Source organism: Solanum pennellii, chromosome 7, assembly GCF_001406875.1.
Source record: "Solanum pennellii chromosome 7, SPENNV200".
Taxonomy (NCBI): domain Eukaryota; kingdom Viridiplantae; phylum Streptophyta; class Magnoliopsida; order Solanales; family Solanaceae; genus Solanum; species Solanum pennellii.
In genome coordinates, this window is record NC_028643.1 from 47,882,568 (window position 1) to 47,898,934 (window position 16,367).

The window sequence follows — 16,367 nt, forward strand, 5'->3', positions numbered from 1 at the left end:
TAAGTAAGGTTCTATGCCGATGACAAGGAATAGGATGGTCCTTGGCAGCGTGAGGTAAAAGGATGTACCATCACATAGGCTCATAGTGGTGGTTGTCGGTTAGCGAATATCCCACATAAACTATATTACTTTATTATATAAGTAAAATTGAATTTGTTAATACATTTTCTTTAACTAACTAAGTTTCTTTTACTGTTTTATAATGTTTTTCATATATTATGAGTGTATTGTTGCTTTATATTAAGTTGAGTAACCAGAGTCGAGTATCATATCTTTGAGTTGAGTATCTTATCCTTGAGTATATTTCACGTACTAAGCCATGGTCCCCCATCTTCTCATAATAAAGACACAAATATTTAGGATCATCAACAAGAACTTCGACGATACATGTGAGAGTTCCAGTTAGATATGGTGAGCCTCCTTGCTTCCGGAGGATTTCATTTACTTTAAAGTTTAGCTAGGATGTCGTGGGTGTTTTCCCGACTTCTATCATAATCAGATAGAGACTTCATAGATAGTAAGTATAGTTGAGCAGTATGTATTAATCATTCATTTTGTTAAATGTTTTAAAGACTTAAGTTGCCTATTTTATGGAGAATTGAACACATTATATTATTCTAAGTTTTCTTTAGACTTAATGTTTTGTATTTTAGTTTCATGAATTTTATTTTGTTTTAACGTTTTTGCATGCTTAGGTTAGTCTTCTTCTGGTAGTCATATAGGATGAGGGTTCTCTTGGGGACCATCAATGGTTCTTGAGTGCCCGCCACGTCCAGGGTGTAGACTTGGATCATGACATGTGAGCTAAGAGAAACTAAGAGAAGGTTGTTGACATGAGGACTAGAATGAACTTATTTGTAGACGGGTTGTCTCATTTGTCGAGTAAGGAAAATAAGGTCGTGATTTTAATAGATGACATGAGCATAACAAGGTTGATGATCCCTGTGCTATAAGTGGAGGAGGAAAAGATGGGGATAGAGAAGGGTTCATGAATAAGAGGTCTAAGACATGAGGAACGAGTCCGGGCAGCAAAGGAATAATGTGAACTAGTCTTCTTTCTAAAAGAAATAAAAAGGACCATGCCCATCATCTGCTAGTGCACCTTCACCAAGAAACAAAGTGAGCATCATGGACAGGATTCGCAGAACTTCAGAGCTAGACCAGCACAGTCTCAAGGTAGTGATGCAAAATGAGGTAGCTGGGCTTCTGAATGTGCTATGTGTGGAAGAACCCACCCAGGTAAGTGTTATGATGGCCAGACAAGTTGCTTTAAGTATGGGCAGGAGGGTCACTTCTTGAAAGAGTACCCTAAGAACAAGCAAGGTAGTGGAAATCTGGGCAATAGAGCCCAATATTCATCAGTTTCTCCGGCAGACGGGGCTGCATCAAGAGGAATTACTTTCCGTAATGGCATAGGAGAGAACCGCCCCTATGCGATCACTAGTCGCCAAGAGAAACAGAACTCCCTAGGTGTTGTCATTGTAATGATCGAAGTATTTACTTTTGATGTTTATGCTTTGGTAGACCAAAAGCAAGTTTATCTTTTGTAACCCCTTATGTTGCAAATAAGTTTGATATCCTCCTTAAGAAACTTTAGAAACCTCCTCTATTTCTACACCTGTTGGGGAGTCTAATCTAGAAGAGAGAGTTAATCGTGATTGTACGGTTTCTATCAATCACAAGAACACCATGAATTATTTGGTTGAGTTAAACATGGCAGATTTCGATGTCAGTTTGGGCCTGGAATAACTTCATGCCTGTTATGCATCAATAGATTGTAGAAATTTTTGTCGAGTTTCAAAGTCCTAATGAGCCAGTTATAGAGTGGAGTAGTAGTTCACCAGTGTCTATGCGTTGCTTCATTTCGTACCTTAAGGAGAGAAAGTTAGTTTAGAAGGGTTGTATCTATAACTTAGTCTGAGTTAATGACTCAAGTGCTGAGGTACCTCCCCTTCATTTAGTTCCTATAGTAAATGAGTTTCTAGAAGTCCTTCTTGATGATCTACCCGGAGTCCCTCCTGAGAGAGAAATAGACTTCAGCATAGACATCATTCCAGATACTCATTTTATCTCTATCCCTCCATATATAGTGGAACCAACAAAGTTGAAAGATTTGAAAGAAAATTTGAAAGATATGTTAGAAAAGGGCTTCATTCGACCAACTGTCTCACCTTTGGGCACTTCGGTCTTGTTTGTAATATTGAAATATGTGTCCCTTAGGATGTGTATAGATTACCGTCAATTGAACAAGGTTACTATCAAGAACAAATATCCTCTTTCAAGGATTGATGATCTTTTGGATCAACTTCATGGTGCTTGTTGTTTCTTAAAAATTGACCTACGATCATACTACCATAAGCTAAAAATTAGGGAATGTGATATTCCTAAGACAAAATTCAAAACCAAATATGGTCAAATTATGAGTTTTTGGTCATGTCCTTTAGTTTGAAAAATGTACCAGCAACATTCATTGACGTAATGAACAGAGCATTCAAACCTTATTTAGATATGTTTCTTACTGTATTTATTGATGACATACTAATATTTTCAAGGAATGAATAAGATCTTGCTAGTCATTTAAGAATAATTATTTAGACTTTAATGGATAAGGATTTGTATGACTAGTTCTTTAAGTGTGAGTTTTGGCTTGAGTATGCGGCATTCCTTGGTCACATAGTTTCTGGTGATGGTATTAGAGTTAACACCTAGAAAATTGAGGCAGTGCAGAATTGACCTAAACTCACATCTCCAATTGATATTAGAAGTTTCTTGGGTTTAGATGGATACTATAGAAGGTTCGTAGAGGGGTTCTTGTCTATTTCATCTCATTTGACGAAGTTGACTCAGAAAATAACAAAGTTTCAATAGTCCGAAGCTTATGAGAAAAAAATTTTAGGAGTTGAAGAAAAGGTTGACTACTACCCCAGTCTTGACCTTACCAGAAAGTACTAAAGATTTGGTGGTGTATTGTGATGCATCAAGAGTTTGTTTGGGTTGTATGTTAATGCAACATGTAAAGGTTATAGCTTATGCTTATACAAATTTGAAAATTCATGAGAAGAATTACCTAGCTCATGATTTAGAGTTGGCTGCGGTAGCATTCTCCTTAAATATATGGCGTCACTGTTTGTATGGTGTTCATGTTGATGTCTTACTAATCACAAGAACCTACAATATGTGTTCACTCATAGAGAGATTAATATCAAACAAAGGAGGTGGTGATAATTGCTCAAGGATTATGACATGGACATTCTTTACAACCTTGGAAATGCTAATGTGGTTGGTGATTCCTTAAGAAGGTTGTCTATGGGTAGTACCGCCCATCTTGAAGAACATAATAAAGAACTAGCAAAAGATATGTATAGACTTTCACGTTTAGGAGTCCGATTCATGAATTCCACAGAAGGAGGAGTAATGGTGAGGAATGGGGAAGAATCATCATAGTGCCAGAAGTAAAAGAAAAGAAAGATCAAGATCCCATTTTACTTGAATTGAAGGAAAATGTTCATAAGCAAAATGTATTAGCTTTTGAACAAGGGGGAGATAGTGTTTTGAGATATGAAGGTAGACTATGTGCACCAATGATTGATGGAACATAGATTGTTGAACACAATTTAATTTAACTTAATTAAATATAATATAATTATGATATAACTTCTACAAAAACTCCAATGACTATTCATGTAACATTCCAGAAAATGTACTTGTTTAGTAAAGGGTCTATTAGGTTTTAAGAATATGTAATTTGGGTACATAGGCATCCCAATGCCCAATATTGAGTAATATTGGGCATGTTAGAGAATATTAACTTAAGGGTGTTAGCCAATATCTATGTATTAACAAGTAACTTAAAATACACTTTGATGTTGAGATGCTCCAATCCAAGTTTGTTTAGGAATTGTAACTACAATGAATACCCTAAGCAAAAAATTTTGATTTTAGCTTACACATATTAGGTATGAGGCATCCATGTGTCAAGCCTAGGAAACATAAAACATGATCATTTTAGCAGTGCCCAAGGACATAGTGAGTATCCTTGGACAAGAAATGCGCAGCAACACATGTGCTAACCGGCCAAGAGACAAGCAACCAAGCCCAACCGAATTTGGTTAGGGCGGTTAGGGGGCATGCCCACCCCCCGGTAAAGCCATGTGGGTCCTAGATTCCTAAAAAACTATAGGATCTAACTGACTTACCTAACTAACTAACCTAGGACTAACCAAAATAATTAACTAGTGTACCCAAAATCCTAAAACCTAACCGGGTGACACTAGCCGGGTGACTAACTAAAGAAACATCCTAGTACCTAACCTAGGATGGTCCAAAGAGGTTGGTTATGGTCCTAGTGACTTAGGGGTAATTTAGTAATTACCCTAGGTCACCTAATTAATTAAATTAGCAACATAATTAATTAATTAAAAATCCTAGTAAAAGCCCAAACACTTAGGAAAATTTCAGATTTGGCTATGTCAAATGCTCTCCTATTTTTAATCAATTTAGGAGGAGAGTTTTCCTAATAATCTAATTGATTTATTTAATTAAGTTAATTATCCTAAGTTGAATGAGTCAATATCAGTTTCTAAGACCTAGAAAATCACGACTAAAACAGAATACAAACACAAGAAAAAAAGAAAATTCTGTCGGTTCTCCTTAGGCGATTTCAAGGCAGATTCTTCAAGGTTTCGTGCAAATTACAAGGGATCTTCGTACATTCAATTCTACAGTAAGGGATGGGTTTTCTCTCTTGGATTCCTTTCCCCAAGAGACTTTTCAAAAGTTTTTGAATTCAAGAAAATAAAAACTATGATTGTTCCCACTGAATCGAATGTTCATCTCCCTAGTTCTCCATATTTCCGATTCTAATAGTATGTATAATGCAAAATATCGAGCATGTTGGTGGTGTGTGGTGCTAACTGATCATTATGTGTATGTTTCTATGATTTAATAATGTCGAATGAAGTTATAGGTAGATCCGTATGTTTAATGCCTAATTGTGTTCGAAAAGATGAAATTGTGATAAGTCGTTTATGAAATTCAGGTTACTGTTGAAAAGGAATGAAAGTTTTCGAATTACTGTTTGTGTTTACAATAGATATGTTGTAAGTGTTTAGAATACAATGTTTTGAAGAAGAAATAAGATGTGAATCAAAGCTATTAATGAATCTTCACAGCCAAATCATCTTTATAGGTTGACCAATCTAACAACGAATTTTTCTTATAAGACAATTAAATGTTAAAAAGTTGGCTTGCTTAAAGTGAAGGCTTAAATTACTATAATATGTGAAATTTTTGGTCATGCCAATAAATCGGCCAACAATATTATTTCCCAAAATATGAATTAAAGTTGGGTAATGACTAAATCATACCAATCTTACATGGCCAACATAAATTATGATGTTCTTGTAAGGTCAAATACATGTTAAAGAATGACTTGACAAGTTGTAACTCAATGAACTCATCACCCAGGGTATGTCAATGATTGGGACAAGTCCCAACATATCCTATCTAAATGAACTTGTGAACATAATAGCACATTGAGTAATGACATAACTAAAAGATCATGAGTTATGAAATTGACGTGGAATAGTGTATTAAAGGAAGTGATACAAGTCTCACTTCCACCTAACAATTATGTAAAATATGCTCACATAAGAGGGTGTTAGAAATCGTGAGACAAGACTCATTCACACCATAATGATAATGTAAGACTTAAGTTCACATTCATCAAGTAAAAAAAGGCATGACAAGTCATCTATTGACCTAAGTATACCTCATACTAGAACAAAGCTTCCACAATGAATGAGTCAACTCTAAAAGTTGTAAAGTATGATACATTGAGCAAAGCACCGATAGACTAGAAATTATCTTGTGCAAGCACATGTAAGCCTCATAAGATGAGACTACCACAAAGACGAATAGGATTTTTTGAAATCTCCTATTCTTTGAACTATGTTGCAAACATAGGTACTAGCCAGTGGATTCCAACTAAGAGTGCTAGTTAGTATTCGGTTTCACTTTGGCCGGTGAACAACAAATTTTTCAGTGTGGGGAAGACATTGGATTTCATTTTTAGCTCACATGATCTATGGTTGTTAAATGCTCAAGAAATTATTAGGTTTCACTTCAGCCGTGAACCACCTCTTTTCGGTGTGGGGAACACACTAGACTCGGTTTCACTTTAGCCGGTGAACCACCTCTTTACGGTGTGGGGAAGACACTGGATTTCATGTTATCTTACATGATCTATTTCAGTAAGAAAGATTTCAGTAAAAGTAAGAGAGAATAGAAAGTAATATGTTCAAAGTGAACAACAAATCAAAGAATAAGATATCTAAGCTCGAAGTTAACTAAGGAAGAACTTAAGAATATCAATCATCAGCTTTTGATAAGAATGAAGTCTTAACATTTATTGGTCTATGCTAATATTGGAGTAAGAATATATGCCCCAAGATCTATATATTATGCAAATAATCAAAGAATGGGCATAGCCAATGAAGATTGGATTATAAATACATTCATGCCCAATTTTACAAGAATGAGTAATATAACTTGTGAGTAGGGTAACCAAATCATTTCCTTAGTCCTTCAGATTACTTATTCGATTCATTGTAGGTATGGGACTACAATGAATAATTGCATTTGTAAGTAAAACATAGGATAAAAGGCGATCATTGAACTACACAACAACAAGAAGAAAAAGACTGAAAAATAAACTAAGGCATGGGACTACAATGAATAATTGCACTTATAAGTAAAACATAGGATAAAAGGCGATCATTGAACTACACAACAACAAGAAGAAAAAGACTGAAAAATAAACTAAGGCATGGGAGAAGAAGCTCTCGGCCTGAGGGAGCGAAATTATCAGTTTTGTTTGAGTTGTTCTAAAATTATATTCATGATTCCAAGGTGTTATGTTCACATAGAAAATGAGTTGTGTGCTTTAAATGCATGAAAATATGTCATATTCATAGCATGATTCATAAATAACGAATTAGGAAAGTAAAGTGAATATGCTATCCAAAAATGGCATGTTTCTATAGGAAGAGAGTTCATTGATAATGAATAGTCCTTATGTGTTTATGTGCATATACCCATACTTATTACAAGTGTGTACTAACCCATATACTATTACTATTTTTATGGGCGCATGTCTGAGAGAAGATTGAAGAATTGTTAAAGCGGTTTAGATTAGCGATCTCCACACTTTGGTAGGTCCTCTTGAGTTCGAAGATGCCTACGTTTATTATTCTAGCTGTAGCACATTAGACATAACTAGTGGATGTTGTCCCTAGTATTTCATTTCAGACATTTTTTCAAGCGTTTTTATTAAGGTCGGTTTGGCAAACTATTAATATTATGATTCCTTATTTCAATTGTCTACTCTATTGATAGATGGTTGTTTAGTTTGAACTTATTATTATATCACTCTTATGCAGTAATTTTATGAAGTCTAAGTAAACTTCAATAAGTATTAAAAAGTTTTAAATTTTCCGCAAATTTAATAGTATTATTGTGATGAAAACTTAGAAGAGGCTTGTCTGGGACTTTTGAGAGGTTAACGATGCCTATCTCATCTAGGGTCTAGGACCCGGGTGTGACAAACGTGGTATCAGATAGGGATGGAAATTTAAGCCCATATTAATAAAATGAGCCCATTTTGACCATATATAATGACTTGGATTGCTCATATTCTAATTGGTCAAATATGGGCTTCAAGATATTTCAAAAGTCACTTCAAATATGGTCAAAATGGGTTCAATATGGGTATTCATTTGATCCATATTAGATCATTTATTTTCACTTTCACTCAATAAAAAATTTAGAGGTAGGTTGGTGGAAGTTGGGTGGGGCGGAGAATGCCCCAGAGGAGAGGGTAAACAATTTTTTTTTAAAAAAATAGGGTATGTTGGTGGAAGGTGGGGTGGGGGGCAGGGGGTTGTCAGGGGACAGGGTAAATTTTTTTATTATTTGAAAACAGATTTAATTTTTGAAAAATAAGTTTTTAGGGGTAGGTTGGTGAAAGTTGTGTGTGGGGGGTAGGGTATGTGGAGAGGGGTACATTTATGTTTTTGAAAAACTAATTTTGGTTAAATGGGTCAGAACCATTTTGACCAAATCCATATTTTACCATATTATATTTTGATGGATTATGATCCAACCCATTTTTTCTCAAACCTTATTCAACCCATGCAAAACCAATCAGATCCGACCGTTTTCCACCCCTAGTATCAGAGCATGATGTTAAATTTACCTAGGAATTAAGGCTCAAACAACCACATTTCGTAGTTTCTGGCGTATGGTTGTGAAGTGCACCACAATCATCACTTAGAGACTTAGTGATGTTAAGAATATTCCCTTCTTCTACGCTTTATCGTGCCTTGTAGATCTTTGACATGTTGTGTCATTCTAGCATCGAACTTCCTTCTTGTGCGTGCGGGTAGAAAAATGAACACAAAAAGAAACATAGGCAGGAGAGTTGGAGAAGCATCTACTGGGTGAAACAAAGATTCTCCACAAGCCCCAGCTGCTGGAGTGCAAGTGCTTGTCATCCCAACTGCGTTAACGGATGGAGAAGTGAGAGCAGCATTGGTTCAGATGACCCAAGCCATCACTGCTTAGGCACCGGCTATCACAGCGCAGACCACTAGAGAGGGTGCTCCCAGGGAGAACCCACATGCTAACAGATTGAGAGATTTCACTAGGATGAATCCTCCAGTCTAATTTAGGTCCAAAACCAATGAGGATCCCAGAAGTTTGTGGACGATGTCCACAAGATTCTCTATGCTATGGGTGTTAATGAATAGGAGACAACATTAGAGCTGAAAGAGTTTATAGAGATCACCCAATAACTGTTCTTGATAGAGTTACCTATGCTGACCTAATAGAATTACCGTGCTTGACTTTGATATAATTTGGGGGTATATATTGTCTCCATAAGTGTTATGCTACTATAGACTGTCGAAGCAGGGTAGTAAGGTTTCAGTTTCCTAATGAGTTAGAGCTTGAATGGAAAGGGCATAGTTCAAGTCCAACATGCCAAATAGTTTCCCATCTTAAAGCAAATAAGATGTTATATAAGGGGTATTTATACCACTTATTCAGAGTCGATGACTTAGAACATGAAGTTCCTTCCATAGACTCTGTGTCCATAGTGAATGAGTTTCAAGATGTATCATAATCTGAAGGAGATCTATTGGTAGGAAGGTATGAAGCTAGATATTTCTAAGTTGTGGAGGAGTGCCCAAATTTCCAACAGGTTAAGGCCGAACACCTTAGTCCAAGAGGTCTTACCCAGTCGATTGAGATCGTGTTACCCTCACTTGTTCAGTTTTTGAGGTTAGATATAGACTTCCTAAGTCTGATTTTGTTTATGAAACTCTATATTTTAGTGCATTAGTCGGTTTTGGTGTTTTAAGTCCATAATTTTGTGTTTTATACTTGCACTATATGAGTTAATATGATTTCATGCTTGCATTCATGTTGCTATTTTTGTATAGCATTGCCATGATTTTTGTTTGTGGTGCATGAGTTATGATGTGCATTGAGTTAAAGTAAGATTTAGAAGGAAGTTCCTAAATCTCAGATATAAAGCTTCAGATTAGCTTTGAGTGATGTGCATCATCCAGCGTAAGTTGTGAATCAGATATTCACAAAGAGTAAAGTTTCAAGTATGTTGATGTGTTTTTTGAAAATACCCTCTTTGATTCAAAATGATGTGTAGTGTCATTCGGGGGCGAACGTTCCTAGGGGGGGGATAATGTAACATTCCAGAAAATTTACTTTTTTAGTGAAGGGTCTATAAGGTTTTAAGAATATGTACCATGGTACATAGGCATCCCAAGGCCCAATATTGAGTAATATTGCGCATGTTAGAGAATATTGGCTTTAGGGTGTTAGCAATTTCTATGTATTAACAAGTAACTTAAAATACACTTTGATATTGAGATGCTCCAATCTAATCTTGTTTAGGAATTGCACCTACAATGAAGACCCTAAGTTAAAATTTTTGATTTTATAGATTACACACATTAGGTACGAGGCATCCAAGGGTCAAGCCTAGGTACCATAGAACATGATCTTTTAAGTAGTTCCCAAGGACACAGTGAGGGTCCTTGTACAAGAAATGCGCATCAACACATGTGCAAGCACATGTGCTAACCGGCCAAGAGACAAGCAACCAAGCCCAACCAAATTCGATTTGGGTGATTAGGAGGAAGGCGCACACACGGGTTAAACCATGTGGGTCCTAGATTCCTAACAAACTCTAGGATATAACTAACTTACCTAACTAACTAACCTAGGACTAACCGAAATAAACTAACTAGTGTACCCAAAATCTTAAAACCTAACCGAGTGATACTAGCCGGATAACTAACTAACTAAAGAAACATCCTAGTACCTAACCTAGGATGGTCCAAAGAGGTTGGTTATGGTCCTAGTGACTAAGGGTCACTTTAGTAATTACACTAGGTCACCTAATTAATTAAATTAGAAACTTAATTAATTAAAAATCCTAGGCAAAGCCGAAACACTTAGGAAAAATTCAGATTTGGCTAGGTCAAATATTTACCTATTTTTAGACAATTTAGGAGGGGAGTTTTGGTAATTATCTAATTTATTTATTTAATTAAGTTGATTAGGATAAGTTTAATTATTCAATATCATTTCCTAAGACCTAGAAACTCACGACTAAAATAGAAAACAATTGTGAGAAAAATAGAAAATTCTCTCGGTTCTCCTTAGGACATTTTTAGTCAGATTCTTCAAGGTTTTCGTGCAATGTACAAGGTGATCTTTTTAGATTCAATTCTAAAGTAAGGTTTGTGTTTTCTCTCTTGGATTCCTTTCCCCAACAGAATTTTCAAACGTTTTTGAATTCAAGAAAATAGAAACTAGGGTTGTTCCCAATGAATTAAATGTTCATTTCCCTAGTTCTCCCTATTTCCAATTCTAGTAGTATGTATAATGCAAAATCTCGAGCATGTTATTGGTATGTGGTGCTAACTGATCATTATATGTAGGTTTCTATAATTTAATAATGTCGAATGAGACCTATAGGTTAAATCCGTATATTTAATTCCTAACTGTGTTCGAAAAGATGAAATTGTGATAAGTCATTTATGAAATTCAGGTTACTGTTGAAAAGGAATGAAGGTTTTCGATTTACTCTTTGTGTTTACAGTTGATATGTCGTAAGTGTTTGGAATGCAATGTTTCTAAGAAGAAATAAGATGTGAATCAAATCTAATTAATGAATCTTCACTGCCAAATCAACTTTATTTATTGGCCAATCTAACACGGAATTGTTCTTATAAGCTAATTAAATTTCATAAGTTGGCTTGCTTAAAATGAAGGTTTAGATTACTATAATATGTGAAAGTTTGGATTATGCCAATAAGTTAACCAACAATATTATTTCCCAAAATATGATATAAATTTGGCTAATGACTAAATCATACCAATCTTACATGGCCAACATAAATTATGATGTTCTTGTAAGGCCAAATACATGTTAAAGAATGACTTGACAAGTTGTAACTCAATGAACTCTTAACCCAGGGTATGCAAATAATTGGGACAAGCCCCAACATACCCTATCTAAATGAACTTGTGAACATAATAGCACATTGAGTAAGTCCCTATAACTTTCATAAAGAATGGTACAAGACTACTAAAGAATGTTGAACAAGATAAGGTGTGTAATGACATAACTAAAAGCTTATGAGTTATGAAATTTACATAGAATGGGGTGTTAAAGGAAGTGATACATGTATCACTTGCACCTAAACAATTATGTGAAAGATACTCAAATAAGAGGGTATTAGAAATCGTGAGACAAGTCTCATTCACACCATAATGATAATGTAAGACTTAAGTTCACATTCATCAAGTAAAGAAAGGGATGACAAGTCATCCATTGAGCTAAGTATACCCCATACTAGAAGCAAGTTTCCATAATGAATGAATCAACTCTAAAAGTTGTAAAGTATGATAAACTGAGTAAAGCACCGATAGACTAGCAATGATCTTGTGCAAGCACATGTAAGCCTCATGAGACGAGACTACCACCAAGGTGGATAAGAGTTTCCGAAATCTCCTAGTGTTTGAACTATGTTTTCAGCATATGTACTAGCCAGTGGATTCCACCTAAGAGGTCTAGGTAGTATTCGGTTTCACTTTGGCCGGTGAACCACCTCTTTTCAGTGTGGGGAAGACACTTGATATCATTTTTAGCTCACATGATCTATGTCGGTTAAATGCTCAAGAAAGTATTCGATTTAACTTTAGCCGTGAACCACCTCTTTTCGGTGTGGGAAAGACACTGGACTTGGTTTCACTCTAGCCGGTGGACCACCTCTTTTCAGCGTGGGTAAGACTCTGGACTCAGTTTCACTTTAGCCGGTGAACCACCTCTTTTCGGTGTGGGGAAGACAATGAATTTCATGTTATCTTACATGATCTATTTCAGTAAGAAAGATTTAAGTAAGAAAGTAAGAAAGAAATAAAGCAATATGTTCAAAGTGAACAGCAGATCAAAGAAGAAGAAATGTAATCTCAAAGTGAACTAAGTAAGCAAGAACTTAAGAATATAAATATCAGTGTTTGATAAGAATGAAATGTTAACAGTTATTTGTTTATTCTAATATTGGAGTATGAATATATGCCCCAAGATCTATATATTATGCAAATAATCAAAGAATGGGCATAGCCAATAAAGATTGACTTATAAATACATTCAGGCCCAATATAACAACAATGAGCAATATAACTTATGAGTAGGGTTGCCAAATCATTTCCTTAGTCCTTCAGATTACTTACTCGATTCATTGTAGGTATGGTTCTACAATGAAACATTGCACTTGTAAGTAAAACAAGTGTGTACTAATCCATATACTACTACTATTTTCATAGGCGCATGTCCGAGAGAAGATTGAAGATTCGTTGAAGCGGTTTGGATTACCGATCTCCAGACTTTTGTAGGTCCTCTTGAGTTCGAGGATGCCTACATTTTTTATTCTAGATTTAGTACATTAGACATAGCTAGTGGATGTTGTCCCTAGAATTTCATTTCAAACATTTGTTCAAGCATTTTTATTAAGGCTATTTTAGTAAACTATTATTAATATTTTGATTCCTTATTTCAATTGTTTAGTCTATTCATACATGGTTGTATAGTTTGAGCTTATTATTATATCACTCTTATACAATAATTATATGAAGTCTAAGTACACTTCAATAAGTATTAAAAAGTTTTAAATTTTCCGCAAATTTAACTGTATGATTGTGATGAAAACTAAGAAGAGGCTTGTCTGCGACCTCTGAGAGGTTAACGACGCCGGTCTCATCTAGTGTCTAGGACCCGGGTGTGAAAATTAATATCTCCATTATATCTCATCATAACTAAAAACATAATGTCACAAGTAAAAATGTTGGTTTGTCAAAATAGGACCTCACAACTAATGTCAATAGCTTTCATATTTATGATCAAAGGTCAAAATTTCTCAATGGTAAAATAAAATTTTAACCTAAAGTACACAAATCAACTTTAATCAAGATCAAAATTCATATTCAAGATCCCTAACAATATAGAACAAATTTCAATCACATTAAACCTTTTCAATAAAAAAAGATATTTTAATTTTAGATTTCAAAACTCAACTCAAGTTCTTCAATAAAATTCAAATTTTCAGCTTGTATTGGAGTGTTATTCAATAAAAAATGGTTCAAGCAAAGTCACTAACCGATTCCTAATTAAAGCACACAATTCAATCTCGAATTTACTCATTTATTTTACCAAGATAAATTATAACTGATAAATTTAGATCATGAATATTTTTGAATAAAAGGTGGAAAACTCATACACAAATCACCTAGCTATGCTCTAATTAAAGAAATATTTAATGGATAACTAAGCAAATCCTTATATAAGCTAACATGAGTGTTTCATACTCCATGAAAATATCACCATCATTCATCAAATCTACCTTTCCATCGAAACAAGGACATTTATGCTAAGCCTAGAAAAAAGTAACAAAAATCTTAAACACTCCTATGTTATGCATGTATGTACATTTTGTCTTCTTTTTATTTATCTTGTTTTACTTGAAAGCTTGACTTTTATGACTTCTTTAACATAACATTGATTTAATACCAAAGTGAAAACCTTCCTTAGTATGTATAGCCTCAAATTCTAAAATTTTCACTTAAGTTTATAAATTTTCTGGAATTTTATTCTATTTTACTTATGTGTTAAATTAAAGACTTTTATTCTCTCCATTAATATTTTAAAGACACTTGTTATTAACTTTTAAAAGAACTATGAAATAAATGTTTTAATTATAAATATCCTATCAAACCTTAAACATTACAACATCAAAATGGCACTAGACAATACTAGAAACTTGCTGAGCATTGAAAATATGTATGTCCAATTGAGAGTTTCCATTAAACATTTATTTTCACGTCCTTTTGTTAAATCTAATAATCTTTGATTTGTTGAATACTCAAATATTATTCGTAATGCCCAGTTTTAATTAACTTAAAAGATCAAAATTATATATGGATAGATTCAACAAATAATTATATTTATAAGGGCGTGTTATTGTTATTCTCTCATAACCCACTACAAAAATCAAAGGAGTAAATACCAATTATTTAGCGATAATTAATAGTATAATTTTTACTCTATTATATTAAGAGAAAATAATAAATAAATATTGTTATAACTAAATCTCTTTATATATAAATGTCTTTTAGGACTTTAGCGTATCTAGATTTTATGACATTAACTCAATTGATGCTAAACATTTTGGTGGCAATTAACACTCTAAAAGAAAATCTAATTACACTAAATGTATCATTTATCATAGTATCCCCCTCCCTTTTATTTTATTTTTGATCAAAGTACATGACTCAATTCTCTTTATTGAATCTAACCAGGTTTATCAACTGATGAAAATGAAATTACAGCTATTAAAGCACGAGAGAGTATAGTTATTTTTTCATTCTAAAGTGCATATCACAAGAGTACATACATTATTTATTGGAATATGCAACATCGCGAAAACAAAAGAATACAAGCAGTAAAATTTCTAAGAGGGACAAGTGTAACTATCTGATTTCATAGTAACTCAAAATATTTCATAACCTAGTCACGATTTGGACGAAATATGAGTTAGTAAGGGGCTAGGTAAATATGGTATTGAATGATAGATTTAATTATGAATTTTATTATATGAGTGTATAAATAAGACTTAAAGGAACCCGTACACCTTTACAAGATCAAATTCAGGCGTGTAAAACTCTCGAAACTAATCTTGGCGTGAATGGGTATTTTCTTAGTGTCATGGGATAAAAGTATGTTGTGAAAAGGGGGTTTGGAACTCTTAATATATATCTTATTTTAGGGCAAGTTTGTAGGGCGGGATTTTTCCCGCCCCGAAAGGGCCATTGTGGCGGCATGGGATAGCAGGCCAGTCACTAATTAAGTGAGTATTAAAACCTTAAAACATTATTATTCTGCTTTTTCAACTTTGAGAGCAAAGGAACAACCCTAGGTGTGTTTCGACGACTTTTGGTGCTGAATGTAAGGATTTTACTCCCGGAGTCTAACTTTTTATCCGTAGAACCTAGTTTCTTGGGTAATTAGGAATGGGTATAAAGAACTTTGACCTAGAGGTGATGATTTTTTTCAATTATAGTCCGGGTGATTAGGCCTCGCTTATTGATCCTTATCTTAACTGTTGTTTTTATACAACGAACAAGTGGAAAGAAAGAATCCAGGAATGGAAGATTCAAGTGCCTTAAGGGATTCTAGCTTGGTTTTGAGGTAGATGATAGTTGCGATTTCATTTTTGTGTGATATATGTGAGTATTTGCTTCATTCTTTTGCATTCATGTATGCAAATTTTGCATTATTATTCACACATAATGTAAAGTGAGTATGAACGAATAACTATATGCCATTAATTACCTCTTGATTGTATGATCTGAGAATATATATTGTGATTGTGCTATGTTGAATGGAGAAGGTGTGACATTCCAACATACTGAATGGGATCGAATGCCATGTAGAAACATAAACTTTTGATCGGGTTTCAAGATCAGACACACTAACTCGGATAAGATGTCATGTACCAACATCTGTAAAATTTAAATAGGTGTTACGATCTGACACACTAACTTGGAATTGGTGCCGCGATCCGGTACACTATCAGTTTGAGTATGGGTTCCTTGAAAAGACTATTAAACTTGGCTCCGTAAGACGACCATTGACTTTTCATATATACTTGTTATTGAGAATGTGAAATTATGCGCTACTCGTAAATGATAATTAATATTTTATATGTGCGGTGTATGCATTT